This window comes from Palaemon carinicauda, chromosome 39 (genome assembly GCF_036898095.1).
Source record: "Palaemon carinicauda isolate YSFRI2023 chromosome 39, ASM3689809v2, whole genome shotgun sequence".
In the NCBI taxonomy this organism is placed as follows: Eukaryota; Metazoa; Arthropoda; class Malacostraca; order Decapoda; family Palaemonidae; genus Palaemon; species Palaemon carinicauda.
The window spans coordinates 33,793,018-33,803,017 of NC_090763.1; the positions used below are offsets into that span (position 1 = coordinate 33,793,018).

Genomic DNA, 10,000 nt, shown 5'->3' on the forward strand with positions numbered 1-10,000 from the left:
TTTATTAAATGATTAATTCACATTAAATGAAAGCAAGACTCATGTTGTTTCATTCAAATAAGATTATTATCATATCATTTAAAGTATTAAGACGAAAAATAACCTGTGTTAATCCTAGCATTTCTGTTAGTCAGAATCTACCAAAAATGGTCCTTCGTTTGTCGTCTGCTCGGATGAACTCCTCAGCAATCGCCTGTGGACTTAAGGTAGCTAGACGGTCACGATGTACATGGCAAATCATGAGGTGGTTAAGGCGTTGCTGACTCATACTGCTACGTAACCATGTCTTGAATCGTCTGAGAGCACTGAATGACCTCTCAGCTGTGCAGGAACTTGCTGGGGAGACAAGTAAAAGGCGTAACAATGCTTCTACCTGAGGAAACATTCGGCAAACTTCTGGTACCATATCTGCAAAGATCTTTCTATAATCTTCAACTGTTGACCCCTTGAACTGATTGTGGAAGAAATCCAGTTGCTGATTCAGAGATTCATTGAGTTCTGGATACTTAGTGATAATTTCTGGCTTATGTGTCCCAGTCAACAGTACTGACGATAAATCTTGATACTCGGTGAGATCAGTGGAAGTGAAGTATTCTTTAATGTTCAGTACGGCAGCATCAATAACACTGAAGAACTCAACTCGATAAAACTCTTCAGCTGAGTCATGACAGTAGTTAGAGGCAAATCCTAATCCTTGGTCTAGCCTCTTTGGTATTTTTTTCTTTCTTGGAAGAGGAATTGCGTCTAGGTCACACAGATGGAGCTTCTGTTCTGCTTCTTCAAATAATCTCTTGAATTTGTGCTCGCATCGAAGTGACTGTAGGCTCTTTATGGTAACCTCTGCAGCTTCTAGCATTCCAGATACTGTCACTTTTGATCCTTGTAGTTTCATCCCTTAGCTGAATATTACATTGGTATAATCACCATAGTGAATACTAAAAATGTGGGGGGGACAAATGATACTATGTCCCCCCGACTTTGAAAAGTGGGGGGGACTTGTCCCCCCCATCCCCCACCTGTTGACGCCCATGCTACTGAGGTGCCTGCGTGTGTGTATACTGTAGGTAACTTTAAATATGTGCTGAATATTTACTTGTTCCGTTGTATAGTATATGTGTTTTTCTATCAGTTTCTCGTATCTTTCTTTTTTATGTTATCGATTATGAATTTACCTTATGTATGCCCCATAATACTAACATGCATTCCTGCAATGTTCATGCGTATGCTATTGTAATAGATTTCGCATTTTTGCCAATATCCTTTTTTCCTTTAGGCCACGTGCGTAATTAATAATGAGTATGGAATATGTACATCTGTTACACTGAGATAAAAGAGCGAACCCTTTATAGGCACATTAGCAAACCCACCCCCCACCCCTCGGTCCATAAAAATGCTTACACGACCCCCACCAAAGGAAAAAAAAAGTATAAGGAGTTTACTTTGAAATGACAGCGTGTAAAGAAGATTTTTTCATCCATATCTAATCATTCCTACGTGCTGACTAACCCTTTCACATGCTTCCTTTAGTATTGTTGTAAGCAGACAAACTATGCATGTTTCTGTAGTATCAAAACTAAGTTTTCATTGGCCACCATTTTTAAAGATGTATGCCGTTTGAAGTGGGTTTCCAAGCTTATTAGAAAGAAAAGAAATGTGCCATTGATACTTCAGCGTGAATGTAAAATCTGGAACTTAGTCAATATCCTCTAAATGGAATGGTCTCTTCAGTAAAAGGTGGAGTAAAACCATGATATAAATTGAAGGAGGTATTTGAGCAGAAATTTCAGTATTTTCTCACTCCAAACTATTTCAGAATCGAGAAATGTGAGTAAAAAGAGTGGAATTGACGCTATAATTGTAAAATTCCTTGTAAAATATTATCGGAGTATGAAAATGCCTCCCCCATAAACGCATCAGGCAAACAATAAGGATATAACACTTATAAGTATATGTATACAATGAAATACCTGTAGTAGTAAAAAACGAAAACTGGAAGTATAACACGTTGGCAACTTCCATGGTGTAAAATAAACACGAACCTGAAAGAAAATACCGGTACGTATCATGTGATGATGCGGTGGTGCGGGTATGAAATTGTTCAAAGGTCGCGCACGCGCCCTCCCTCGTTGTTGAGAATTTCGCTCATTACCGCAAATGTCTCCCTAAACATTATCCTGCCTGTGATGCCAGGACTTATATCATAAAATTCAGTCTTCATTCTACTATACGGTAAACTAAAGCATAATAGCATGCATAACTCAGAATCATAATTATGATCAAGATCAGCTTTCATTGATATTATATGGTAGGCGACTCAGTCATTTTATTTCTGGAGTGAGGTTGGTCACAAAAGGCGCTGAACTGTGAGCAGTGAGTAACAAATATTGTGCGTGGTGAAAAAATTCTGTGTCACCGCTTTGTTTCATGTACTGTATACTTAAGAAATATATCAGTAGTGGTGAGTTGCATAGAACTAATGTTATAGTATTAGGAGATATCCTTAATTTATTTTAGAAATGGAATTCAATGAACGTATGTAACGCATGCAATGAAAATATGCAACGCATGCCGAGAGATTCATAGCGAAATGCAGTCAGTAAATGCGCATGTTTCATTGATCTAATCTCACATTTCAGTTTACACAGATGTTTTTACTGTGAATAATTTACACACGATGAAAAGTGTACCGGCCATCTACCAGTAGCACGGGAGCGGTGACCCGTAAAATCTAACTCACAACCCTAAAAAAAAAATCCACCTCGAAAATTCTCCCTACAAAAGTTCCACTAAACTAAATTTCCAGGAGAAGAAGAAGAAGAGCGAAGTAAACAAAGTGTTGTCGGAGCTACACCTTAAGTTTTCGCCGATTTTCTTTGGAATCTGAGTTGTTAACTGAATGGAAATGAGGTGAGAGGTTTATGAACATGCAGTGATTTGTGGTATATATAGACAGTGAGAAAATTATCTCCCATAGACAAAATATAGTGCAAGGTTTCACACAGGCGTGCTAGTGTTTAAGGTACCCCCTAGCCATCCCTAGGGGGGAACCTCTACGCGTTTTTGAGCGACGGTGGTGCCATCTTTTGAGAAATTTTGTTACTAATTTCGGCAAAATGATGTATCGTTCAACGGCATTCAAGAGAAAAGACTATTTTGGGTTGCAGTTTTCTGCTTACCCATCTATGGAAATTGTTAGCGATATGTTATTTTCGTGCATGAAATTGAATCCTAGTACTATAATAGGCGTGCAAATGATGAATAGGAAGAGAGTTATCGTTAAAGTGACACCGGAAGTGTTTCCTGACATTATGAAACAGTTCGAAGACAAAGAAATAAGCTCTGCGAAATGTGGACAGGTAAAAATTGTAAATTTAAGTTCCTCTGTTACATATGTGTCTATAAGGAATGCTACATTTGAACTTGAAGATAAAGTGTTAAATTCAGTATTATCAAAGTATGGAAAAGTAGAAGGAATACGACGTAACAGGTATGTTGAAGGGCCATTAAAAGGTTACTTGTCAGGAGTACGGACAGCGAAAATGAGATTAAAAGAAAACGTTCCCTCATCTATCACAGTAATGGGGTACACACTAACTGTGTTGTATAATGGACAGCAACGAACATGTTTTAGGTGCAAAGAGGTTGGGCATGAGGTGAAAGATTGTCCATTAGAAAGTACGAGACCTAGGTTTAACGAGGAAGATTTCCCTGACATGGTTCCTGACCAGAAGAGGAATTCAATGAAAACAAAAGCAAACAAGAACAGTGAGACTACGGCAACGGTATCTGGCAAAGACGACACTTTGGATAGAGAAAATATTATTCAGTCTGAGGCAGTTCTGGAAGAAGAGAATGTCGAAACAGAAATAAGTTTTGATTACTTAAGGAAAGAACCTCTCGAGAGCGGATCAGAAAATGAAGATGATGAAAACTCCTTGGCTGAAATTGACCAGGAAATAATTGACGAACCCCAGAAACATGGATTATCACAGGAAACAGGAACCAGTGAAATGAAAACTGCAACAATCCAGGCGGAAGTTCACCAGGTGACGATGGAAAGTGACGAATTGACAGAAAATGAAGATATGGTTAGTGGAAACAAACTTAGCCACCATGAAGACACGAGCGTGCGGCCCAGAGAATCGATTCCTCAGGAGCAGCATCGTGGTATCCCCGACAAAGGAACAGGAAACTGGTATACGGAACAAGATGGAGCCAATAAGCTGAAGATAACTTTAAAAAAGGGCCAGACCCAGAGCATGGATGTGGATCATAGGAGTTCAACATCAGATAACGAAACAGAAAAATGTCCAAAGAAGCATAAACCATGTTAATTTTAGTGTATAAAAGAATTTATCTTTAATTTCTATCAAATTCATTTCATCCACATTAAATATAGCGACAGTTAATGCCAATGGACTTAATTGTATAAATAAGCAAATCAAATTGATAAGTTTAATGTTTTTATACAAACTAGATATAATTTTTATTCAAGAACACAATATAAAAACTGAAGGGAAACTAGAGTACATAGAAAAATTTTGTAAGATATTGATAAATTATACACAATATCATAAAGGGGGACTTGCTATCTTTATACGAAAATCATCAAATGTGGATGTCCTGAATGTAGAAAATGATATAAATGGTCATTTATTGAGTGTTAATTGTGTTTGTTCAAATGTTCACATTCAGCTACTGAATGTCTATGCCCCTGCTGGAAGTTGCAAAAAGAAAGAAAGAGAACAGCTCTTTTGTAAAGATATTATGTATTTTTTGCGAAATAATATAAGTAACATCATATTGGGTGGAGATTGGAACTCCATTACTAGTATGAGGGATTGTTCAAACTCAGATAGTTACCTTTTATCTAAATCTCTTGTGTGCCTTAAAAATAATTTGAAATTGAAAGACGCTTGGTTTCTCCTAAACCATCATGTAGAGTATACATATATTAGGGAAAACTATGGTTCAAGGTTAGATAGATTTTATGTAAGAGATTTGCAAAATCACGTAAGTGATATTCGAAATATACCTGTGAGCTGGTCTGACCATTCCATAATCAAACTAACAATAAAATTGGAGAATGTTATGTCATTAGGTAAAGGGTATTGGAAACTCAATTGTAATATTTTGAATAACGATATAGTCAAAGATAATTTTATGATGGCTTGGTCTGAGATTAGAAATAAGAAAGGCAAATTTGAAAATATTAAATGTTGGTGGGACTTTGCAAAAGAACAACTAAAATCCTTTTTTGTAAATTGCTCTAAGCAAATTAATCGGGAGAGATACGGACTACTTAATTTACTGAATTATCAGTTAAAAGAGGAAATTAGGAAATCGACCTTGAATGCTGAGAAAATGTCATTAGTGAATTCATTAAAATTAAGAATAAATAGTATTCAAGATGAAATATGTGAAGGGATAAAAATAAGAGCCAAAGTTGATGATAAATTAAAAGGAGAACAAGTGTCAGCCTATCTACTAGGGAAGGAAAAAAAATAGTAAAACCTTTCTGAATAAGATTAGGAGAGAAGATGGTAGCGAAATTGTTAATCCCGATGCAATTATTTTGTATGTAAGAGACTATTTTGAAAACCTCTTTAAAAAAGAAAAATGTAATAAACATAGTCAACAGATGTTTCTCAATTTAATCAATAATGTTATAGACGAAAACGAAAATGATATATTAACAGCAGATGTGACAGAGTCTGAAGTATTTGCAGCCCTTCGTGGAATGAAAAATGGGAAAAGTCCAGGAATAGACGGTCTTCCCGTAGAATTTTATAGGACATTTTGGAAAGATATCAAGCAAGATTTTGTAAGCCTAATGAAATTTGTGTTTAAGAATAAGACCGCTGTAAAACTAAATAAAGGAATCATTACTCTCACGCCGAAAGGAGGAGACTTGGATCATATTATTAATTGGAGACCAATAACAATGCTAAATGTAGATTTTAAAGTCATAGCTAAAATAATAACTAACAGATTTAAAAATGTATTAAATTTAATAATAACCTCTGAACAGTTCAGCTGTCTTGAAAATAGGTCAATAATCAATTTAAACGTTTTAATGAGGGATATTATGGTTTACACAAATGAAAATAACAAGCAGGCAGCTTTGATAAACTTAGACTGGTCAAAAGCTTTTGATCGTGTAGATCATGAACTCTTATTTGCAATATTAGAGAAATTTGGTTTCGACAGTAGTTTTATCCAGTTGATACAAATGTTATATGAAGATGCTGAAAGTGTTGTAAGCATAAACGGCAACCTCTCTAATCCATTTTTAATTAGAAAATCTGTGAGGCAGGGATGTCCATTATCCATGATGTTATTTGTTGTGTATCAAGAACCTTTCCACAGAATGATAAAAAGACAGCTTTCAGAGTCTTCCTTAAAATTACCAAATCAACTGAATGTGCCCGTTTTTTGGTTATGCTGATGATTCTGTTATTATTGTAACTCGTGACGAAGGTCTTTTAGAATGTATAAATGTAATCAACGAATATGAAAAAGCGTCTGGTGCCATTTTGAATAAAAGCAAGACTTCCATTTTAGGTATAGGATGTTGGAAAAACCGTAAGGTATGGCCAATTAATGGCTACCAGTTTCTTCAGGATTCATGTAAAGTATTAGGAGTTTACCATACTAATAATTATCAGGAAAGTGTTGAGTTGAACTGGTCTTCTTTGGAAGATAAGATTACCAAGATGGTTGGTATTTTTCAGAATAGGAGACTGACAATATTTCAAAAGTCTATTGTAATTAATTGTAAGATTTTATCAAAAACATGGTATATATCACATGTTTATCCAATACCAAATACATGTGCTCAAAGAATTCAGAGATGTTTGTATAAATACATGTGGAATAGCAGTTATGAACCAATTACAAAAAAAACTATGTTCTTAGATAAATTAAAAGGGGGAGTTAGAATATTTAATATTTTGTGCAAATCAAAAGCCATAATGTTCCATACATTTCTGAAAAATTGTATAAATAGATGTTTTGGTTATGAAATGCTTTATTTTTTCTGTAAAATTCGGGCAACTTTTCTAATTGAAACCAAAATTGAATATAAAGATTGCACTATTTTTATCCCTGTATATTATAGCATGATGATTGATATTCATAGAAAAGTCTATCGCTTAAAGAATTATCCAAATGTATTAAATAAAGAAACTTATTGGTTGCTTATGAATTGTGAAGATTACAAACCCAAGATAGAGCTACTGTATCCCCTTTTTAATTGGACTTTGATTTGGAAACATGTAAACAACAAGTATATTGATAAGAACAGCAGGGAAATACTTTATAGGTATACACATGAAATACTAAATACAAATGATAGGTTGTACATCATGAATTTAACAAATGAGAATAAATGTCTATTTTGTGGTGCTGTAGAAAATAACATGCATTTTATTTATTTCTGTCCATCACTAAAGCAAATAATATACTGGTTTAAGACACTTTTGAAAAATTGTTGTAAGATCAAGACAAACAGTTTGCTTAAGATTTTGAAATTAGACTTTGAAACTGTGTCAAATAAGGATGAAAATACTGCAATGGTTTTGATATCGGATTTTTTAGCAGGAGTGTGGTATGGGCGATCTATAGGACTGTTAACGGATGACCCAAATTTACTTATATTCATAAGAAATAGAATGTTAAAAACAAAAAATTTAATAAGGAATACTTTTAAAAAAGAATTAAATAAGATATTTACAAAAGAGTACATTTATGATAATTACTTAAATATTTAATATGATTATAAATTAAGAACGTTTGTACAATAAAATTTATTGCATATATATTTATTAATTGATTTAATTTGTATTGAGCTAATTTATAGCTATGTAAAACAATGTAGTTTATATCAGTATTTTGTAAAGAATAATTACGTATATAATGTAAATTGCTAAGATGTAATTGTATTTTTATAATAAAAGATAAAAAAAAAAAAAGTTTCCTGACATTGACTAGCTGCCAGTACAACTCTACGAGTCTACTACGATACGTCAACCGGAAGAGTTTCGTCATAAACAAGTCACAAATCAGTCAATCTGTATTAATTTGGGTCAGAAAGTCGTTGGGACTTGAAGAGAGTCAGCGAGTAGACTAGTTGGAATATGGAGGGTCCAATAAGAATACCAGCCAATTATATTTATAAACGTTATATAGACTATTTTAAACATTCCTTGGGAATTTAACTAAGCGCCTAAAATAAACAAATTAATATTTGATGAGTTTGGTGTATTATATATGTATTACTTTAGCCTTTCAAGCCTGAATCTACAAAAGTTAAGGAGTAGAGGCTTTTTCCTTAATTGAGAGCAGGCATTTCTGCACAATCTTCCTAACTTAAGGATTTTATGTATCGTCAAACAATTAACTTACAATGTATATGCTGTTGAAAATAAATTGTCAACTAGGCTGTTAATGTAAGATAAAACTAAAAAAAAAGGAAAACTGACGCAGAAATATCCAAGTCACAAACGGTGCAAGAAATTCCTTTTTAACCATAAAGAGGACATTCGATTACACGTGTGTATGTAATAAATTTTGTAAAATTACACAAATAATTTTTCAATATTGACCATTACAAAATATATATATATATATATATATATATATATATATATATATATATATATATATATATATATATATATATATATATATATATATATAAGTAGCGACAAGTGTTAGAATACTTGAAAAATGACGACTTACCTCTGAGTAATTAGGATTTTTTTGTTTTTTGCATAAAGGTTATGTATAACATCACAAGGACCCTACAATATCATTTACTATGCACTTTCATAAATAAACAATTATCCCATAAATTTAATTTGGTGCTAATTAATCTAATATTCCATGGGCAATGGGATTAACTATAAAAAAAACACCACGGTTACACAAATTAAGACAACAAAAAAAAACAAGAAATCTTTCAACAGATCCAATGACAGTAAAAGGAAAGGAGTGATCGACTGCGTTTCAGCAAACTATTATTTAAGAGAATTGTACCAACCGTGTGTCACACAATTGTACATAATTCCTTTTGTATATAATATGCTTGTATCTTCGCTCTTCCCTCGCACTCAAACTAACATGAAAATTCATGTCTGCTGTTTTGCTCTGAATATTGTCTGTCTTGTGAACTTGTTATGTCCTGTTGCCTTGAGGTTTTGTATATAAGGAGATTGTTCCACAATGATAGAACTCAGTCGTTTCCAATCTGCCTTTGAGTTCACACCCTCTCTCGGCACCGTCACAGAATACCTCAATCATTTGAATACAATTTTTTCGTTATCATCAATGAATCGACGGAAGTTTAGCCTTAGTTTTTTTTAGCCAGGACAAATACATTTCGTGAAGTGATATTTGAAGTATTGCGGTAGAGTTGTGGAACGAACAACAGCATTAACTACCATTTAACCTATGTTTACCTTACTTAGTGCCCATATTTACCTTGGGTGTGATCATACAATGAATTATAAAAAAACCAATCGAACTTACTTTTAAATTTACTACACTACTCGAAGAGGGCAATAGACATTTTCCCTAAATTAACTTGAATATTTTAACCGGGGATAAATTTTACATTGCTCAATTAAAGAGAGAGAGAGAGAGAGAGAGAGAGAGAGAGAGAGAGAGAGAGAGAGAGAGAGAGAGAGAGAGAGAGAGAGAGAGAGAGAGAGGAATAAAATGAGTGCTAGAGAGCAAATTTTTGACGAATAGATTTGACAGGACTTATATAAATTTGTGCCTTATGACTCAGCGTTTGAATAGCAAAAGGTAATTAAATGTCCAGATGTAACGGGAAAATCCAAGTTTACAGTTTGTATTGAAATGAATCGAGTTTATAAATGTGACAGACACCATTTAGCGCCCACGTGCAACTTGAGGAAACCCTTAAAACTGCAAGATTAAGTTTAACGAGTTGGACAGCAAAAACAGTGCAGCTGGGGACCTTATGCACATTGCA

At 34.0% G+C, this 10,000-nt stretch overlaps 1 long non-coding RNA gene across 3 annotated transcripts in view; it reads right to left on the reverse strand.

Annotated features, from left to right (window-relative positions):
- Positions 1–10,000, reverse strand: part of LOC137630831 (uncharacterized) — a 221,170-nt gene that overhangs the window by 119,740 nt on the left and 91,430 nt on the right. The window lies entirely within an intron of this gene.